Source organism: Miscanthus floridulus, chromosome 1, assembly GCF_019320115.1.
Source record: "Miscanthus floridulus cultivar M001 chromosome 1, ASM1932011v1, whole genome shotgun sequence".
Classification (NCBI taxonomy): domain Eukaryota; kingdom Viridiplantae; phylum Streptophyta; class Magnoliopsida; order Poales; family Poaceae; genus Miscanthus; species Miscanthus floridulus.
The window spans coordinates 120,587,251-120,610,063 of NC_089580.1; the positions used below are offsets into that span (position 1 = coordinate 120,587,251).

The 22,813-nt window shown below is 46.4% G+C and overlaps 1 pseudogene; it reads right to left on the bottom strand.

Moving 5' to 3' along the window:
* Positions 1–7,893: 7,893 nt before the first annotated feature.
* LOC136462343 (uncharacterized) lies at positions 7,894–22,234 on the bottom strand (annotated as a pseudogene).
* Positions 22,235–22,813: the final 579 nt, after the last annotated feature.

Below are 22,813 nucleotides of genomic sequence, written 5' to 3' on the forward strand. Positions count from 1 at the left end.
ACACTCCCTCCGGTGATGGAAGAGGTCAGTGGTATGGACGTTGACTCCTCTCCTAGCACCATGACCTCTGGGGACCCCTCGACCATGTCCTCCTCCATCCAGCCCACGCCAAACGCCATCACCTGGGCCGCTGATGGCACGGGTCATGTCAGTTCCTTAGGTGCCGCCATGATAGCGCCCAGCTGTGACCCACTTGTCACAGCCACTGCCACCTCCACCTATGTCGGTGGGGTACTGACTGGCTATGTCATGCCTGCCACAGTCGGCACCGCGAGTGCAGTCGGTAGCCCTGTCCGCCCCGTCGTCGGCAGCGGTATCACCACCATCGCTGGCTGTTCCACAACCTCCGAAGAAGTCCCTTGAGACCCTATGCCTGCCCGTCCCACCGAGGGCGCGGGTGCCACCATGGGCAGCACCTGACCGGCCAGTGGCATAGTCACACTGGCACTGCCGCCTTGCTTGAAAGGGAGATGCTCTTCTTTGATGCCAGTGCTAAAGGATTACACTGCCTCCCAATGCTGCAAGAGACAAAAAGTATAAGTCACGATGAAATCTGACCAAAATAGGGAAAAATAGAGGAGCTGATAACTCACCTCCACATCGTCGGGTAGTAGATACATTTGGGGGGCAAACCCCTCAACCTCTGCTCTGTCTTGTCAGGGCGAGGTCATTTCGAGCCCACCCCCTGCTCCTAGCCAGAGGGGCTCGCTCCCCTTAGATCTTGGGGCACGATGGTGGAGCCACCCACCTCTGCTGGCACCTTGAGCGTAGTGGTAGAGCCGCCCACCTTTGTTGACTCCTAAGGGAGGCCAATGGTACATCCTGCCTCCGTTGGCTCCCCGAAGGTACCCTCCCCTCTACAGAATGGGAAGGGTACCGACTCCTACAAGGATGAACCAATACCTATCAGCGCATCCTTGTTCTCTAGGATGTCCCACTCGACATCGTCGGCTGCCTCAACATCATCACCATCATCATCATCGACATCACTGTCGGTGTCCTCCCCCTGTTCCCATGCCTACAGCTTTCACTGCTTCTTCTTCCTCTTGTCCTCCTTCGCCTTTCTTAGCCGCTCACCGTCGGCACGATTCGCCGCCCTTCACGGATGAATCCATCGGCAACGGTGCCGGGTGGTCCATGAAGATGAGGTCCCTCGGCTGGTCCCATCCCTCTCAAAGTTAGTATCAAGAGGTTGGAAAATCAATTGAAGAGGAGGTATGAGTTGAGGAAACTTATGAAGAGGATGTGGCCTGGTTCCAGCCACATCGGAGGATGTCTCGGCACTAGGAAGACAAAATCGAGGGGGTGCCCATGTCATCCTACAAAGGATCCATCACCTCCTTGATGCGTTGCATGACCTTAGAGTGGGGGAGCGCTCCCTCAGCAAGCGTCGTTCTGTCAAGTGACACCTTGGGCGCCATTGCGTACAGCGGGAGCACACGCATCTTCAACGATGCCACCCTCCTTGCGTGGTAGGCCCCAATGATGCCCGACCCCTTCAGGCCATTCTCCTTGAGGATGTGGATGGTGGTGATGTGAGCCTAGATCTTCTTCTTGTCCTTCTCTAGGACACCCCACTTCCTCCATGACTCTGGGGCCTCTTCGATCAGGCATCTAGTGAACTCCGACAGAGGGGCGATGGTAGCATTCTTGAGGTAGAACCACTGCGAATGCCACCCCTTGTTAGACGTTGACAGCCACATCAGCGGGTACTCACTGACCCAGTTGTTCTAGAGTTGGATGCTGGCGCACCCCATTGGCATGTGTAGCTCCTGCCTACCGCTCTTAACCCTTTTCTTCTAGAGGGTGATGGCGAAGAAGTACCTCCATAGGTCGAAGTGGGGACTGATCCCTAGGAATCCCTTGTACAGGGCGATGAATGCCGCCATGTGCTGGATCCCATTGGGGTTGAGATGCTGCAGCTCGATCTTGTAGTAGTGCAGCAACCCCTAGAGAAATCTGTAGGTAGGGGTTGCGAAGCCACGCTCATAGAAGTGGGCGAACGACACCACATAGCCGTCGGGCAGCGATGATAGATCCTCCTCGTTAGGCAGCAGCCACTCCTCGGCCGAGGTCCGTGCACGGAGAAGACCACAATGGACGAGACCGCAATGGTGATGTCAGAGCAGCACCACAGATCCATTGGAGGTGGGGGTGGATGGATGCGAGCTCGACGATGATGGGGATGCGGAGGCAGGAAACCTAGGCGATTGGCGGCGATGGTCATGGCTACGGAGGCAAGGATGCAAGGTATGAGACCCTAGGGGCAAACCCTTTGGTTTTATAGGGGTGACGGGTGCAAGGAAACCAACCACCCACCTAGATCTCCGCACCTACCATGATTTGCCACAACGTCCCACCTTGGGACACGCACACACAATCTCTGTCCATTTCCTTAGGAAACTCGCCGGACGTTTTGCCTCTCCAGATGGGCCACGACTCGTCGCAGGTAAGAGGAATACGAATCTAAAAGCGCCTCTACAGCTCGGCTAGGCCCAGGAGTTCATAGGTCATCCCATCAACGGGTTCAACAACAGCTCCAGGCGCCTTTAGCGTGAGAGGTGGAAAGGAATGGGCCCCGCTAGTGGCTAGTACCCGAGCGCATGAGCGCCACGGGCATCCTAGACCACAATCGAGTCTCGGCCGGTTACGATCCATGGTTTTTCTTGAAGAAAGGTACTTAGCCCTCAGGATTGGTCAAACAAACCTGAGAACTATATGGATTGACCGCTAAGAATCTAGGGCCAATCGCCAAGCTGACCCAAGCTAGATCCCCATGAACAGGATTCTGAGGGCCCCACTCAGACTAGCCTATTAAATAGCTCACCAGATGCCATGATTCGTCCTTAGAGGAAAATCATGGCACGGCTCGTCCCCTCCATTTTTATAGGAAAAAATGCTTGAGGGAAGACAATCGCAAAGATGAACTGATCCTCAAACAGGTCCCTGTTATGGGAGGGGGGTCGAGGAAAGGGAATCACCGCCCCCAGGTCACACTATGGGCGACAAAAAAGGCCAAGGCCTTCAGAGTCCTCGCATTCGGAAAAACCTCCGAAGGAGTATTCTACTCCTCTGCAGGCTCGGGGGCTACTGTCAGGGACCAATACTAGGGTACCCAAAGAGGAGCTAATAACCATCAACATTGATTCATCAGAGCAGTCAAGAGTGCGACTACAGCCCCAACCGACCCCTGAGGGTTGGCTCCGCCTCGCCCGACACTGAGGCCACAGGCTTCGCCTTGCCCGACCCCTAAGGGTTGGCTTCACCTTGCCCAACACTGAGGCCACGGGCTCCACCTCGCCAGACCTCTAAGGGATGGCTCTGCCTCGCTCGACCCCTGAGGGTTGGCAACGCCTCGCCCGACACCGAGGCCATGGGCTACGCCTCGCCCGAATCCTGAGGGTTGGCAACGCCTCGCCCGACACTAAGGCCACGGGCTCTGCCTCACCCAACCTCTAATGGCTGGCTTCATCTTGCCAGACCTCTGAGGGTTGGCAATGCCTCACCCGACCCGAGGCCACGGGCTCCGCCTCCTTCGACCCCTGAGGGTTAGCATTTGTTATGTGCATAGTCATGTGCTTGCTTGCATTGCATAAGTTTTTAAATTTAATATGCATGCTTGTGTGGTGTATGCTAGTTGTAGAACTTGAATGATGATTTGATAACTAGCATGTATAGGATGGTAGCTAGACTTGTATTTTTACATGTGGTACTAGAACCTTGCTTATAATGTTGATCTCACGGGGTTTCTAGTATTTTTGTTGTCTAGCTACCCATGGTGCTTAGGATGGTGTTAAAAGTGCAACTCTGATTGGTATCACTTCAAAGGTTTACTCTACACATCTTAGCATCATTTGGTAGTAATTACTCTTCCATAAATTCCAATCTATGCATATGTGCGAGCTTCAAACCAAACATTCTAGCACATATGTTGGGGGAGCTAATACTACCATTTTGGGTTTGTGGCACTTGTCCAAAATCATTTACACATGGTAAAATTGCTTGGGCAAGCAACATGAATCCAAAAGAGCTTAATTTCCATATCTTTGTAGAGTTGTCATCAATTACCAAAAAGGGAGAGATTGAAAGGTCCTTGTGTGGTTTTGGTAATTGAGTGACAACCTAGGTGGACTAATTGTATTTATGTGAGATACACAGGTGATTACTCCACAGGTACATGTGTGTGAGCAACATATGCCATGAAGGTGGAAATGGCTCGAAAATGTTGCAAAGCTCACACATGTGATGATGAAGGAGCTCATTGCACATGAGACATGACATTGAGTCATGTGATCAAGGTGGAGAAGATCAAGACAAGACTTGGCTTGATGGACCGGTTGCAAGAGTAAAGGGCAAGTCGGAGGCTTTGGAGCGATGGACCGCATGGTAGTGAAGCTTAAGCAAGACTTGGTGCCGATGGACGAAGGCAACGGTGAAAAGCGAGTAAAGTCAAGATCGATGAACCAATATGATCATATGATGATATGAAGTGGATCATATCATTGTTGATCATGTTGATGCATGTGTTGCATCAAAAATGGAGGAGATGGAATGGAATGCGCAAGGCAAAGGTATAACCTAGGGTATTTCATTTCACCGGTCATAGGTGTGTAGAGAAGTTGATGACCGGGTTTAGGATAGATGGCCGTACTATCAAGAGGGGCAAACTTGTTTGCATATCGATCATCTAGTGCTACTCGAGTGATCTAACTTTTCATCATCGCTAGGATCGAGTGGCGTGGCAAGTTGAGTGGTTAACCCTTGAAAATGTTTTGTAAAAATATGCTAACACACATGCACAAAGGTGATACACATTGTGTTTAGCACTTGGGAGCAAGGGTTCGAAACTTCACCGGCGGATAGTCCGACAGTGCCACCGGCGCCCTGTACAGAAAAGATAAGGTTTCACAGAGTGCACCGGACGCTAGTCACGTGGTGATCGGACTCTGGGGAGCAGCGTCTGATCAATTATAAAAGAAGATGGTACTCTCGGCCTGTGACCAAATGCAGGCGACCAGACTCTAGTTGAACACTGTTCAGCATCCGGTCATGCTGATGTGGCGGCACACAGAGAAGAGGGAGAGTGATCGGACGCGGAGCGAGTTTGGTCGGCCATGACCGGACGTGTCCGGTCACGACTGGAACCTTACTAGAAGTGACCGGATGCTGGGTTCCTATGTCCGGTCTTGGCACTATGCTGCGTCTAGTCGCAACTTAACAATTGAGATCGGGCGCTTAGTATTTGAAGCCAGGGATGATGTGGTAGCCATCCGTTGACCGGATGCTGGCAGGGTACGTCCGGTCGATACGACCGGAGCGTCCGGTCATCCCAAGTTTTGCCTAGTGAAGGGGTAACGGCTAGTTTAGCCCGTGGGGCTATAAATAGAAGGTGGTCTCAGCCATGGCTGGAGCTGAGCACCTCATTGGACTTTGTGTCCATGCTTGATAGTGAACATCCGATTGTGTGAGAGTGATTCTAGTGCGATTGCATCATGAGGTTGCATCGAGTGGCACTAGGTGGTCATCTTGCCAGCCAGTGGTGCTTGTTACCCTTGGAGGTTGCCACCTCCTAGACGGGTTGGTGGTGGTCTCTATCGAAGCCCGCAAGAAGCTTGTACGGTGCGCCAAAGAAGAGCTTTGTGATGGGCATTGTGCTCGCCCCGTGGGAGCCACGAAGAGCAACTCTAGTTGTGAAAGGGGATTAACCGAATAAGGCCTAAGTGATTTGAAAGTATTTTAATCATGAAAACATATTTGTATTCAGCTCTTTTGGAACGATAATGCTCTCGTAGGGACGTCCGGCTGGACAGACGCGGCTTCCCACTTGCTACGACGCCATCCGCGCCCCTTTAAAAAATCTCTCTACCTAGGGGTGCTCGCCCAGGAGGGGGTGCTCGCCAGGGTGCTCGTCGAGCAGGCCGCCAAGCTCACCAAGGTGTTCACGGCCTCACGCAGGTGCTCGCCTAGGCCGCCGTGCTCACCCAGGGTGTTTGTGGCCTCACGCAAGTGCTCGTGCTAGGCCGCCGTGCTCACGCAGGGTGCTTGCGGCCTCACCAGGTGCTCGCCCAGGGTGGCGCGGTGCCTCCGCAGGGGCACTAGCGAGGTCCATGCGCCGCCGCCGACCTCTGTGTCGGCGTTGAGCTCCGCAACGATGAGACCTCCATTCGTCCAAGCACCAGGTGACATTACGCTGAAAGCGCATGTTGCATCCGTATGTTTCAAGTGTATCAGTTTTTTCAGTGGTGTGTTGTAAGTGTTTCACATCGATATTGCAAAAGTAGATCAGGATCTTGCATATGTTGCAATGGTTATACACGCATATTGCAAGTGTGTGTTGCTTCCAAATGTTTCATCTGTTTTTCAGAAGCATGTTGCAAGTGTGTTTATTTTAGGTGTTGCTATCTGAATGTTGCATATGTTTTGCAATAGCTTTTCAAGTGTTTTTAGATGTTTTTGCAAATGTTTCAGACGCATGTTTCAAGTGGTTCATTTATCTTCAGACGTATGTCGTAAATGTTTCATCTGAATGTTTCAAAAGTAGATCGGGTGTTGCACATGTTGTAATGGCACCGATGGCTAGCAGACAGCGGCTTGCTGCAAGGCTTTGCCTCCTACCTCACGGCTTCCTCGTGCGGCGCGCCTCATCGTCTCCTCTCCCTTCCCTTCCCTTCCCTCATCTCGCCATGGCTCGATGGGGAACGCTACCCGACGAGGCAACGAGCGTGCGAGCGCCCGCGGAGGTGGTGGCCCGGGTGGGCCGACAGCTGCACGATGCCCATGTGGTGACCTCGAGTCTGCGCCGTCCACTCACTATGCGCGGGAAGCAGAGTAGTAGGGGGTGTCCGGATGCGTGCGTTGGTCCGGACGTCCGGGCGCCAGTCATGCCGCTAAGACATGGGTTTAAGAACAGGAGAGACCAGCTCCACGCCAGCCAGCTCGGTGCGGTAGAGTAGGCCCATGCTGGTGGCATGGACGCATCCACAGCTGTGGCAAGGCTGCCTACTAATGAGTTGCCATAGGAAAGAATAGGGCGCAACAGAATATGTGCAAGGTCGCGAAAGACATGTAAACGAAATTCTGCACTTATAGCATTCAGTCCCAGGACGTTGCACCCTACCATTGAAAAAACAAGCGAAACACTGTTGTAGCTGATTCGTTGTGAGATAAAAATATTATTTCGGCTGAAAAAACAAGCTGAAAAATACGAATTATAAGAGAAGCGAACAAGGCCATAGTATAAGACATGTTTGGATACTAAAAATTAATTGTTAGCTAGCTAAAAATTAGCTCTAACCTATCAAAATTAGAGGTCTACTAGATGAGCTCATTTTTTAGTCAAGCCTCATACTGATTGTTAGCAAACTTCAACTAATTTAAGCTAATTTTTAGCCCTAAGTAGTAACTTGCCATAGCTCGTCCAAACAAGTAAGCCCTTGTTTAGTTGGACCCCAAAATCCAAAAAGTTGCTACAGTACCTATCACATCGAATGTTTACGGTCCGTGCATGGAGCATTAAATGTAGACGAAAAGAAAAAACTAATTGCACAGTTTGGTGGGAAATTGCGAGACGAACATTTTAAGCCTAATTAGTCAATGTTTGGACACTATTTGCCAAATAAAAACGAATGTGCTACAGTAGCCTCAAAATCCAAATTTCGCGAACTAAACCAGGGCTAACAAGCCCATAGTAAGAAACACGCGCTCCAGCTGTATAGGCACTACTTGAACAGATTTGAAACTGAATTTGCGTACAGGTCCACAACGACGAGCGTCATGACTGTTTGGTCTAGCCTGTGGCATGTGCATACGTACTAGATGTACGAACTTGAGGCACTGACACGGGTAATCCGGTTAAGCATTTGGATTTTAGACAAGTAAAAGATCCGGTTGGTTCCAAGAGAATAACCTAACAGACAGATCAAAAGGCAAATCAACAACTAAAAAGCCAGCACTGTTTGGCAGCTGAAACTTCACAGAAATTTTCCAAATGAGTCGGCGATGAGCGCATAGAAATTCCTTGTGTTGTTGCGCAGGCTTTTCTCCTGTTCTAGACTAAACTCTTCTCTTCCAAGCTCAAGAAAGAAACGTGCTTCAACTCTCCACAGTTGCACTACCACTTGACTCAAAAAATTATCCCGTCCCGTGCCTTACACCAGACAGAACGCTGCTTGCTAAACAGGCTACAATGTTTGGTCCTTAATCTACTACGCATAATCATTGGAGGTATCCAGCTGATAGCTTACTCTTCTTTAACCAGCACAGACATTCTTGTCAGACGGCCACAATGCTTCACTGCTAATCTTCATCAGGGGAGACATTCATGGATTCCATAGCCTTCCTACAAAAATCAAAAGAATGAAATAAATGTCAATTTCTCAATCATAGCCACTAACCAGTAACCACAGAACCAACTACAAGTTAGAAATGGTAGCATGTAGAAATGCTGAAAACAGAATCATTGCTCATTTGTGTGAACTGTCCATGCAACTTATTGTTGTTACATCAGGGAAGACAAATGCTCAAAGAGAAAATCAGAAAAATTACCTTGGCTCCTTCTCAATATCATCATTGCCAGGATCCAATTTTTGTGCGTCCAGGAAAGCATCATAAGCTTGCTTGTACTCCTGGAAACAGCAAATTCAGGCATATAATTAAGACAACCACAAGTCCACACCTCACCTAATGTGAAGTATATGAACAGTTATTTAGAGATTGAACATAGTCATTCATGTTGTACATGCTGTGTAATTATCTTCTATGCCAAGCCAACCCCCCAAGGGCGTGTGGCATTCTGGCCATCTCTGCTTTTATACTGGCAAGCTGAGAAGCGACTCTTACCTTGAGTAGCATGTGAGCAGCTGCCTGCCGAGAGCAAGCTTTTGCCCAGTCAGGCCTCATCATCCTGCACTGGTAACGCGTGTTTAGTTTGGTGAATTTAGGAATTTGAGCTGTAGCACTTTCGTTTTTATTTGGCAATTAGTGTTTAATCATGGACTAATTATGCTCAAAACGTTCGTCTAGTAATTTCCAACCAAACTGTGCAATTAGTTTTTTTTTCATCTACATTTAATGCTTCATGCACATATCGCAAGATTCGATGTGATGGGTACTGTAGCACTTTTTGAGAATTTGAGGTAAACACGCGCTGAGCATCTGATAGAGCGCCTTCACCATCACCCATTCTCAGTTTACAGAGGCTTCTGTTGGAATACAGTGTTGCTTCTGGTGCAATGTCTATCCCCTACCATCAAGCATAACAGGTTATGCATTGATATCTTTCAAACTCAAATGGTAACAAAATAGTCAAACAAAAACTAGCTGCTAACAGTTGTGTAGACTACAGGATTTTAGCATTACAACAGCAGAGACCTGTCTACAAACTTCTTAGACTAGCATCAGGGCGAAGCTAGTACTAAATTTATGGTGGTGCACCACGTTAACAGCAGTGTAGAAATATGCCTTCTTACAACTGGTTTTATGGTCAAAATAAGCTACTTAGTATTAAATATTTTTTCTTGCCTGGTGCCGGTGCACCACCCAAAATCAACGTGGCTTCGCCCCTGACTAGCATTCACATTCACTGAGTGGCATGGTATATTGCTGCCTTTTAAAAAGACAATAAACGTTAACTTGATAAGTTATTCTACCAAATGTTTTGTCATCATAATGTGCACACACACACTTCATTAAAATCATTAGATTAAGTTATCATCATTCACGCCAAAATTCTTCATAGATTGGTAGCTACGTCAAACACTTATGCAGCAATGCTAGTGCACATGCTCGTAACTTGAGAGCTAAGCCACTAGAAGCTCCTACCTTCATCATCCACAGAAACCTAATAATATCTAATACTAGAAAGGGAAAGAACAACTGCAGATAAATTTAACAACTTTCTAATTCAATCACAGCTAGCCTAACTGACATTTGGTGCGGTGTGTACTTGACACAAATATTAGTTATAGCAGCCTTGGAATATTTGGAAGCAAAAAACATTGATGTGGATACTATTTGCCATAAACCTGAAAGTCAAGATCTTATGAGGGACCAGACTCCAGCATTGAGGGATTACGAGGGAAATCATACATAATTGATGATTTGAAAAGTAGCCTCATTGAGGAAGGGGAAAAGATTATTTTCTCTAATTCCAAGTAGTACAGCATCGCAGTGCCCATACAAAGCATCCTAGCAATTCAGCCGGAACAGTGTTTTTCTCTCACAACAATTCAGCCGGAACAGTGTTTTCTCTCACAATAATTCGGCTTGTTTTTTCATTTGGCTTGTTCGGCTTGTTTTTTCAGCCGGAACAGTGTTTTCTCTCACAACAATTCAGCCGGAACAGTGTTTTTCAGCCAGTTTCAGCCAAAATTCAGACCAGCGAACGGGGCCATATTGTACAAGAGCATCCTAGCAATACAATAAAATGGTCTAGAAAAAGATATGCATAACATACCAATGGCTTTGTATCTTCAAATTTTGCATGAGAGATTACTCCATCAACACTCCAGTTTCTGACATTTGGGATTGGCGAAGTCAAGGGCAGCAGCATCTCTACTTCTTCCTTGCACTCACGCAGCGCAGAAAGCTCTATTGGCAACCTTCCCAGCTGCAACAAGAGGGAAAAATATATCATTCTTTTGAAAATTAACAACATAATTCAGTCACAAAGACCAGGGGCATACATAGAGACATGTAAAGAAAATTGAGATAGTGTGTGAAAGAACCAGGATCTGGATTATATTAAAACTATAACTTTCAACAAGGACTCAATCCAACGAGCATATAGGGTATGTTTATTGTTTGGATTGATCCCCATGTGTGCTCAAATCTTTGCCATACCCACGATCAATCATGCACAGCACGTATTTTCTCACCAAATACGGGCGGATCGCAGACGATCCCTTGCCAATCGTTTGGCGGTGTGTGGGAGCAAACCAAATGGGGCTGTACTCTTTAGCAAAGTAAACAAGCATATGCTCCAAATTTGTTGTATAGAAATTTTAACCAAATGTGTGGTTCCATTAAAATTTCTACTAACTATTCATGTATCAAGATGGGGAAATGAAGCTTTCTGTCAAGGTGATGCATCTAAGCAACAATACAACCCCTAAAGCATGGCTTGACTTGGCATGGTCCCCGAACTTGAATTTTGGACATTAGTTTATTTTATGATATATTGTTAAGAATCACAAAACCATAAACAGGTGAAAATAATTTCAATACAAACCTGATGGTGCCACTTTTTATTAGTAAAAATACATAAGGGCGTACACAGTGCAGAGAGCTCCCGCTCTGTGCGGGGTCTGGAGAAGGGTGTCAGTGGCAAGCCTTACCCTCGCCTGTGCAATACGAGGAGACCACGACTCGAACCCGGGACCTTCCGGTCACAGGCGGTAAGACTCTACCGCTTGCACTAGGCCCGCCCTTCTATTAGTAGTAAAAATACATATTATTCGTAAATACAAGGTTTGAATTTTGACATGAATGTCACCTTACAAAAAATAAACAGAAAACAGGTGAGATATTTCAGTGTTGGATGTGTAAGTGCACAACTGCACATGACTAGCATGGCTAGCTTAAATAGTACATGATGATATCTCATTATCGAAGAAACTATAATTTAAATATGGACATAATAATACCTTGTTTCACAAACCAATAGCATTGATATAGTCAGGAACTTTTGGATGCAATGACCATATGGTCAACAGTGCCATCCATGTTCTGCTACTTATCAGACAGTCAGACTAACATATATATAATCTTATTCTTGCACAGCAATAACAAAACATATTCTTTCCAGGAAACTCGAGATCTGAACCAACAGCATGCATACAGTGATATAAGCTAACAGAACTGTAGATCCAAAACACCATCACTATATTCTAATTTCTTATTTGACCCTAGTTTAAAGTTGACTTTCTTCTTTAGCTCTGAAACAAAATTTCTTACCATTTGGCCTCACTTGAAGTTTCATTTTCTAATCTGACTTTACCGTCATCTCCGGCCTCTAACACCGTTAAGTGGCATATGAAATGACCAAACTGCCCATGAGACAAGGTCACCCAGGCAGCATAACAACATAATTTTGAGCACTTTGAATCTAATTTTTATAACACAAATTTTTAAGCACTTTTTAATAGGAATGCAACGTCCAGACCTCCAACATTATAGTACAAAATGATGTCAACTTGATCATAGCACACAATTGAAACAAGTTCATCATCCTAAAAATTCAAAAGGGGCACAGAGCACATAGTTCAACATAGTGTTCGACACATACATCATTTTCACACATCAGTTTCACAGTGCACTAGTTCGACACATCGTTTGACGCATACATCAAGTTCATATTAAAAGTGACATTGCAGGCACATGAAAGTCACAAACTAAGCCTCCTTTTACTTCATGTGCTCATTGCAGGGCTAGCAGGATTACATCTTTTGCTTCTTGTGCCCATCGCAGGGCTATCAAGTATCAGTGGCTTTATGGCAATGCCTTTAGCTATATTCTTCCGCTTTGTCTTTGTCTTAGCCTTGGCCTTCATAGTTTTAGATGTTGGTGCTGCACCACTTGTAAGCTCCATAGATGGTTCAGGTTGATTTGAGCCTTTTTTGGACCTATAAAAATGCATGTAATGGGGCATTCATTTTAGTTAAACTTGGAGAGATATACTGTATAGAACTAACAGCTCATTGATTAAAAACTATGATAAAATCAAATCTGCTCATAAGCCATTTTTATGTGAATTTCCATGCATTTGATAAGAAACATGTTCTCATTGTGTACAAAATTGACATCTTAGTAAATCAGCAACTAAGTGAGAGTTTCAATTAACTATTTGAGTCAAAAACCAATAGTGCTTGCCTCAGTGCTGCTAGAGCTTTCTTGTCTTCTGGATTACCCTTTTTACATGTATGCTAGTGATGCCCAATCTCCAAAACACTTATGTTGTCTTTTTCTTGTTCTTGTCAGTGCATCCTTTGAACCTTTGGTTCCTTCGCCTACCAGAAGTGGGTTTTAAGAGTGGAGGATACATGAAAAATCCATGTGTTGCTTTAGGCCATTGAGTCTTGTCAGGCATAGCTGGGATTAATTGAGCATATGCTACTCTAAATTTATCAACAGAGTAATAAGGGTCCACATAGTTATCTAGAGCTGCATTGCTAAGTGATGTAATAAATGCTATGGCATGTCTACATGGAATTCCAGAAACCTGCCATTGCCTACAAGAACATGTTCTATCAAGCAAGTTTAGCACAAACCAGAAGCCACTACCCCCCAATGCAGTAACTTCTCCCACTTTCTCTGAGCATTCCTTAACTTCCAACTCCAACTCCCTGCTCTGTTCATTCCATTTCTTAATTATATGTGGGAGAATCAAGAAGGGCGGTCCTGGTGCAAGCGGTAGAGTCTTACCGTCTATGACCAAAAGGTCCCGGGTTTGAGTCGCGGTCTCCTCGCATTGCACAAGCGAGGGTAAGGCTTGCCACTAACACCGTTCCCCAGACCCCGCACAGAGCGGGAGCTCTCTGGACTAGGTACACCCTTTATATGTGGGAGAATCAAGCCATTTAGCTTCCTTCAGATTTTTCTTCTTTAGTTCCATTTGGTCATAAGCAATTGCCTAATCTTGTCCAAGAAATCATCCAAATTCAGGGACTTGTGTTCCTTAATCCAATTATTGAAGCTCTCAGCTAAGTTGTTGGTTACATTGTCTATCCCACTCGATGATAGGATGGTATTCCTCAGAAGGATCACAATATGCCATGAACATGTCCACAACCTTTGTATTCATATGTCTCTCAAACATTAACAACAAGTCTTGGTCTATTTTAACTTCTGGAAAGCTTTTCAAAATGAAAGGATCAAGATGCCCAAGAGGGGGGGGTGAATTGGACTAATTCTAAATTTCTTTGCAATAATTAAGTCCTATGGTTAGCCCAATTAACCCCTTGTGCCTAGAAAAGTGTATCTATTGATCTACCGCACAAAAGTTTAGCAACCTATGTTCCAATCCTACTCTAGCATGGCAATTCTATGAATGTAAATGACAAGAATTGAATTGCTCAAAGTAAATGCTCAAAGTAAATAGAGAAGGAGGAACACGTCGATGTTTTGCCGAGGTATCAGAGAGTCGCCACTCCCCACTAGTCCTCGTTGGAGCAACCGCGCAAGGGTGTAGCTCCCCCTTGATCCGCGCAAGGATCAAGTGCTCTCTATGGGTTGATTTTTCGACACTTCGTCACGGTGAATCACCCACAACCGCTCACAACTTGAGTTGGGTCATCCACAAGCTCCGCCAGATGATCACCAAACTCCCAATCACCACCAAGCCGTCTAGGTGATGGCGATCACTAAGAATAACAAGCATGGACTCTCACTTGATCACGACAAGCCTAATGAGAAGGGTGGATGCACACTTTGCTACTCTTGATCTCACTAATGAGGCCTCTCTTTGGGATTCTCAAATCTCAATCATCTCACTAGGACCTTGCTCTTCTTGGCACTCTCAAAGGTGTTTCTCAACTGTTGAAATGAGCGAAAGTACCCCCACACACGAATGGAGAAAGTATTTATAACCATGGCTGAAAAACGAACCGTTATGTGCCTCTGCGGGGTGACCGGACGCTCCGGTCATGTTGACCGGATGCTCCGCTCAGTTCTCCCCGAGCTCCACTGTTTAAGTGGTGACCGGACGCTGGATAGCGTCCGGTCAGCGTCCGGTCATGATTTTCCCTCTCTGGAACCTTACTGGAGTCAACCGGACGCTAGGACTCAGCGTCCGGTCACTTCACCTCTCAGCGTCCGGTCGCACCAGACGATTTCACCTTGATCAAATGAACTAACCGGACTCTACGCCAGCGTCCGGTCACCTCGAAGCCAGCGTCCGGTCAGCATTTGACCCTCCATTCACTTCCAACTCTCGATCATACGTGAATGAAGTTTGCTCCAATGGATCTAAGGGCTTTTTAGGATCTACCTAGAGCTAGGTTTAGCAAGTGTGCACCACACCTAACTCACTAGACTCACCTAGGTCAAGCTACCCGTCCATACCCCCCCTTAATAGTATGGCCAAAGGAAAAACAAAGTCCTAAACTACTCTAAGTGTCTCTTCTACTCCAATCGACACTTAGAACTAGTCCATCCTTAACCTTGTCATTCATCCTTTGAAAACCAAAACGATTTCCATCGTAGGGGCATGACCATAATGATAGCCCAATCGATCTCCATTTCTATGACCTAACTTAATTGCCTCTGCAAAACACATGTTAGTCATAGTAATCACGTATTGTCATTAATCACTGAAACCCAACTAGGGGCCTAGATGCTTTTAATCTCCCCCTTTTTGGTGATTGATGACAATACCACCTCGAGTATGTGAAAGAGTTGAGGTTTTTAACATGCTTGGTTCATATAAGTTTTTTTACAATAAGAACAAAGGAGTTAGGCAAGCTTATATGACCCAAGCCAACATGATGTACTCAAAAGATATAAAATAAGCATGAGTACAAGTAATAAAGCTCATTTGCATCGGAGTAAAACATGGAAGCAAAACAAATGAGCATAACACAAGTGATATGACATATAAGAGATTCAAAGTAGAGAGCACACATGTCACATAATACGATCGCATAGATATCACTATCACATAAATATAGTTTGATGCATAAAAGTAAACACACGAATGCATAATAGTGTATCACACATAAAAACCAAATATAATAGAATACTAAGCTCCCCCTAAGTCGCTCCCCCTAGGTCTAACATACTCGATCCCTCTCCCCCTTTGGTGTCAAACACCAAAACCTAAGGGTCGGTCGGTGGGGCTATAGCGGATGAGTCGTGCGCTGAGGTACGAGGAGAGAGCTGGAACTATGTGCCATCATCATCTGACCCTAAGCTCTGAGCTGTCGGACCCTATGTAGCTAAAAGCGATGCTGAAGCGGTCTAGGTTGGATCAGAGACTGGAGCAGCCGTAAACTGTGTAGGTATCACTGAAGCAGGCGGCTCTGATGATGCAACAGAAGAAGAGAGCATCTCTGTAGTCCCGGTAATAGGTACAACTGTAGAAGGACCTAGGACATGTAAATATGGCAGAGTAGGCTGCCCTGTCAACTCACTAAAAGTTGCTCCAAGGCTCCTAGAGACTGAGGTATCTGGCACTAGCAGCGAGGAAGTCTGAGTTGGTGCGAAACCCATCTGAAGAGGTGTGAACTACAGGGCTAGCACTAGCAAGGCAAACCATTGGGACACCTACTCTATAGGTGAAGCAAACTATGCTAGTGGTTGTCCCTGACTCTGAAGCCCACTAGGCTGTAAAGCTGGAGTCACAGAAGTGGTGGCAGGCTGACCTAGCTAGGGCAAAGACTGTGGCAGTGGAGCCCTAATAGCTATCACAACATGCTGCATATATCCAAGGAGCTGCTGCTGATGCATGGCCTGCTGCTGCTGATGGATCGCCTGCTGCTGCTGCCGGATCACCTACTGCTATCGCTAGAACTCATCCTGCCTAGTCTAAAACTGAGCAAAAGTGGCAGCTGTCTCCTAAGCCTGGCGAGCCTGATCCTGCCTTATCTGCTCAAGGATGGCAAGTAGAGTGGGGTCTATCTACGATGCAGGTGGAGCTAAACTGGAACTACCGGCCTCATGGTCATGTCGACATGTAGGCATCTGAGGAATAGGCTGGTAGTCATCATCTGAGCTATCACTAGGGTTGCTCACGATAATCCCCTCCTGCTGAGCATCAAGCTCCTCCTCCTCTATAGCTGCTATGCTCCTGATGGTCTCATCTTGCTAAGATGCAGTCTCTGGCACCTCTAGACGTCAGCTCCGCTGGCTGGGTGTCCTCACTACACTATGTCGGATCATCTGAGTCATGTTGTATGTAGGGAACTCTATAGTAGCACCACTATACTCTGTCAGCATCTCTAGTGGCCTCACAGTAACTGCCCTGTGGATCAGGAATGTAATCCAGTGAGCATATGGCAGCTGCCTATGACCCCTGAACCCCTCTGCAATAGTATCCTCTATCTCTGATAGAAGAAGATCCCAAATGTCAAACACTGTCAGCTGTATCAGAGTGTTCAGTAACCATAACTGTATGCGAGTCAAGCCCTCATGATACCCTATCCTCAGAAGCAGTGTCCTCCTCATAATGGCATCAAGCACTCTAATAGTGGGAGTGAGATCACTGGGTGTCCTGCTAGACCCCTCGCCGAATAGCTCTATAAAGCAATGGTGGACTAGATCTATAGGGGGCACCATACCACCATGAGGGCGTCTGGGGGGCACTGTCTGTCCATAGCAAACCTCATGTAGCCGGACGGGTTGCTCCTGAAGCCTAATTATCTCTCTGACCCTAGTGCTCGTCAGCCTATTATCTCTGCCTCTAAATGCAAAGTGTATAAATCTATGCTGTGGGTCAATCCAGAGTGTAGCATAGAACTGACGGACCCAAGATGGAACATATAAGCCTGTCCATCCAAGTAAATTTGTCAGCCCTGGCAGGTAAGCTAGGTAAGCTAGGTAAGGGCGAATATGCTCTCCAGCTGCTGCTACAATGGTCTCAATGTTGCACATCCTCTGAGATCTGAATACTGCCCCACTGTTAAGATATGCATTATAAAAATCTTCCTGCAGAGGTGAGTAGAAACCCTCTGAAGCACGCTCATCCCACCTCAGTGGAAACCATAGCTCAAAGTCCACAAATCTAAGCTGCTGCACCTGCTTGGCCATGGCGACCCTCAAATCCAAGTGAGTCACTAGAGGCGGACCCTGTGGTCTAGGCGGTGGACATGAACCCCTCCGCTGTGGCTCTAAGTAATCCAACATCTAGAGCTTCTAAATATGCCTCCATGCGGATTTTCCAATATGGAAAATCATCCCCTTCAAAGATAGGAGGAGGTCCATCCCCGTGAGACATCTTTCTTTAGGCGGTTAAGCCTAAATACGTGAGCACAAGGCTCTGATACCAATTGAAAGGATCAAGATGCCCAAGAGGGGGTGAATTGGGCTAATTCTAAATTTCTTTGCAATAATTAAGTCCTATGGTTAGCCTAATTAACCCCTTGTGCCTAGAAAGTGTATCTATTGATCTACCGCACAAAAGTTTAGCAACCTATGTTGCAATCCTACTCTAGCATGGCAATTCTATGAATGTAAATGACAAGAATTGAATTGCTCAAAGTAAATGCTCAAAGTAAATAGAGAAGAAGGAACATAGCGATGTTTTGCCGAGGTATCGAAGAGTCGCCACTCCCCACTAGTCCTTGTTGGAGCACCCGTGCAAGGGTGTAGCTCCCCCTTGATCTACGCAAGGATCAAGTGCTCTCTACAGGTTGATTCTTCGACACTCCGTCGCGATGAATCACCCACAACCGCTCACAACTTGAGTTGGGTCATCCACAAGCTCCGCCGGATGATCACCAAACTCCCAATCACCACCAAGCCGTCTAGGTGATGGTGATTACCAAGAGTAACAAGCACGAACTCTCACTTGACCACGACAAGCCTAATGAGAAGGGTGGATGCACACTTTGCTACTCTTGATCTCACTAATGAGGGCTCTCTTTGGGATTCTCAAATCTCAATCACCTCACTAGGACCTTGCTCTTCTTGGCACTCTCAAAGGTGTGTCTTAGCTGTTGGAATGAGCAAAAGTACCCCCACACACTAATGGAGGAAGTATTTATAACCATGGCTGAAAAATAAACCATTATGTGCCTTTGTGGGTTGACCGGACGCTCCGGTCAGTTCTCCCTGAGCTTCAGTGTTTAAGTGGTGACTGGACGCTGGACAACGTCCGGTCAGCACTGACCGGACGCGTACGGTCATGATTTTCCCTCTCTGGAACCTTACTAGAGTTGACCGGACGCTGGGACTCAGTGTCCGGTCACTTCACCTCTCAGTGTCCGATCGCACCTTACGATTTCACCTTGATCAAATGAACTGACCGAACTCTGCGCCAGCGTCCGGTCACCCCAAAGCCAGCGTCCGGTCAGCATTTGACCCTCCATTCACTTCCAACTCTCGATCATACGTGAATGAAGTTTGCTCCAATAGATCTAAGGGCTTTTTAGGAGCTACCTAGTGCTAGGTTTAGCAAGTGTGCACCACACCTAACACACTAGACTCACCTAGGTCAAGCTACCCATCCATACCCCCCTTAATAGTACGGCCAAAGGAAAAATAAAGTCCTAAACTACTCTAAGTGTCTCTTCCACTCCAATCGACACTTAGAACTAGTCCATCCTTAACCTTGTCGTTCATCCTTTGAAAACCGAAACGATTTCCATCGTAGGGGCATGACCATAATGATAGCTCAATCGATCTCCATTACTATGACCCAACTTAATTGCCTCTGCAAAACACACGTTAGTCATAGTAATAATATATTGTCATTAATCATCGAAACCCAACTAGGGGCCTAGATGCTTTCACAAAATATGGTCATGATATTGAAGATGTGCAACTTCCATGTAACCGGGTGGATATTCCTCTATGATTGATTGAATTAAGTCCTTTAAATTTGTTCTGTCACTATCCACAATTTTCTCAAAACAAAAACATCTCAGATCCTTCCTAGCTTTCTTTTGGATTACCAAGATGTTTAAAGTTTAGCATAAAAGTGGATTTAGGATCCATCTTGTGAGCAAAGTAATTGTAAACTTAAGTCATCTATACAAACACACAAATCAGAGTCGGTGATTGTTAACTCACCCTATAAGCCAATCTACATGTACTGTAGATGCACCACCTCCTCCGATGTCTAGGCCCTCGTCTGCACCTCTGTCGGGCTCCATTCAACCCGTGCTAGCGTCGCAGGCCACTGGCACACAGAGAGCCAAAGTCTAGGCCGTGCACCTAGGCCGCACGCCCTGGCCACTGCGACCCTAGGCCATCGCGCGCCTTGGCCACCGCGCGCCCTGGTTGCTGTGAGCCCAGGCCGCCGTGACCCCTCGCAGCCATGCGCCCTAGCCGCCATGACCCTAGGCCGCCATGCGCCCTTGCCTCTACCCGCCCAGTAGCCTGCCGAGCCTGCGCGCCCTGGCCACCGCCCCGCGGTACCTAGGGTTAGGGTTCCTTTTTGTTTCAGAAGAAGAGAGCAGGCTCGGATGCGGGAAGGTACAGAGACGAGACTGAGAGGTCGAGATAGAAGAGAAAGGAGAGACACGGCTTCGGTTAGGGGTATTTATGTCTGTTCAATAAAAACTGACAACTCAATGATGGCAAACTTTGAAAGATCTCACGGTAAGACCAGATTAGAAAATGAAACTTCGAGTGAAGTCAAATAGGTAAGAAATTTTGTTTCAGGGCCAAGGAAGAAAAACAACTTTAAACCAAGGCCAAATAAGAATTTTTCTCTAAATGTAATGTCTTGTCAAACCAGCCAACTAAAACAGCTCCCCAACAAAATCAGAGAAGTTAGGGAATACTCAGTGTAATTAGAGCAAGATGGGATAGCAGATTCAGGAGAACCTCAAGAAATACGCAAACACATACATCATTAGGAATATTAGGGTTTGCTCCAGCCTTCAATAGTAACTTAATGAAGTCGGTATACCCTCCATAACCTGTAGCAAACACTAGAGGAGATGCATAGGAACCTTCGCCATTAACATCAGCACCAGCCTACAAAAAGGGTTGTGCAACATAAACTTTTAAAATGTTGTGACGGATAATTTCAGTAAATAAAATGACAACAGATGGCATTAGTAGAATAAAAAGAGTCAAGAAAATACTGGCCTTAATAAGTAGCTTCATGCACTTCAACGAACGGTAAATAAGAGAACTCATTAGTGGTGTGCCCATGCCACTAACAATGGTGTTGGGCTAAAAGCAGGACATGAGCAGTTCGCCTCAATAATTTGCCATGGAAATCCAAATTCATATTCATACCAGTGACATGTAAGAGGAAGCAGTCAGATAATACAGTTATTATGTTCTACCTTCCACCTACTGAAGGGGGGGGGGGGTTGGAGAAAATAAGAAACATACATTTGCGTGGTGGTCCAACAAAATCTTCAAGGTCTTATCCTGTTCATTAGTAGCAGCATGGTAAAGTGGTGTCCTTTTGAAAGAAGGAACTCTGTTAACTGGTATTCCTTTTGAAAGAAGGAACTCTGTTACCTTACAGCTTCCTGTGGTAAGCGAGATGACTCCACAAGTCATGAGCAATAGAAGTAACCAGAATATATAAGAATTACCAAACATCCAATAATGACCAAATTGCAGCACTATAAGTAATCATGGTATAAAAGGACAGAGTTAATCAACTCTGGACAGTAACATATCAAAAACAAACTAGTAAACTAGATTGGTCACATGAAAATGGCACCAGCAGATTTAGTTGAAAGCACTTCCACATAAATACAGAAAAAAAACCGTGATGACACAAACCTGCAGATACAACATGGTGTAGAACAGATACAACATGGTGTAGAACCGTGAGTCCTTTTGCATCTGTTTTCATTAGATCAGCACCATGATCAAGCAGATACTTGACGGTGGATATATCACCTGACTGTGCAGAGGCCATAAACGGTGTTGCACCTGCGAAGAAAGCATAAAACTACAATTTACATATCTCATACTACGAGGTGCCAAAGGTTTACACATATGAGAGCATACAATTTTCAGAAGGACAAAAAAGCTAGAAAGAACCTTCACATGAGCCTCCGCTTGCAGCCATATTTGGATCACACCCTAATTCCTCAACCAAGTACTTGCAGACCTCTAGATGGCCCTAACATGCTGCACAGTGCAGCACCCCAAAGCCATCCTTGTGAAAAGACAACACTGCTGCTCGATCACCATTTCCTATGCCAAGGTTCCTTATGATACCTTTCACACAATGACACAAAGCAAACACAAACAAGTTATCACATTGAGGAGGCAGATACCCAGCATTTGAACGCGCAATCGCCAGAAAAGAACAATCTCACAAGTGCAAAGGGGAAAACAGAAGTAACACGGACTTGTATATGTAGAACAGGATAGCAGCGCTCTAACAGTTATACAATCAAGGAGTTGTTAAAATAAAGGAACTAAAGGTCCACATATGACCTTGCAATAAATCACTAGGTAACTGAATAGCTTGGAGGACATCTACACCATTAATTCAACCAACTTATCAATGCAGACCCTAAGAATGATCTAATGAATACAGACATGCATAACATCACCAATAAAAAACACCATAGTTACGGGAGATCAGCGGGGCGAAGGCCATGGCACCGCCGTTCGTGTACCTCCCCTCCACCTTCGATGGCAACAGTACATGATCCACGCTCTCTCCCCTTCCATGTCCCTCTCTTGCGGTCCTACTACTGATCTAGTACAGCGCATGATGCGCTTGCGCATTTCTGACTGCTATCTCCCTCGCTCCGTTCGTGTGTGCAGGTGCGGGCGCTCTTCTCAAGGCTGCGCTGGATGGCAACCTTGGCCGCATCACGAACAGCGGCGCCATGGCCTTCGCCCCGCCGATCTCCCGTACTGCCCCGCCCTCTCTCCTGAGACACCTCGATCGTGTCATGAGCGGGAGGAAGAAAGCTTCGCGAGGAAGGAGGGGGAGTGGGGTTTTCGCTTGTATTGGGCTCTTGCTTGGCCTTGCCTTGCTTGCTTTGGTACGGTGTAGGTGGACCGAGTGCTTGTGCGTCGGCCACGGCCGCTCCAGCACGCTCGGCCCACCAAAGACCCGATGCGGCATAGGCCTTTCCACTACTATAGAATCGATTTTTAGGGGCGGGTCGTAACCATTTGTAGGGGCGGTTTGGCCAGCCGCCTCTACCAAACCATCTCTACAAATCAT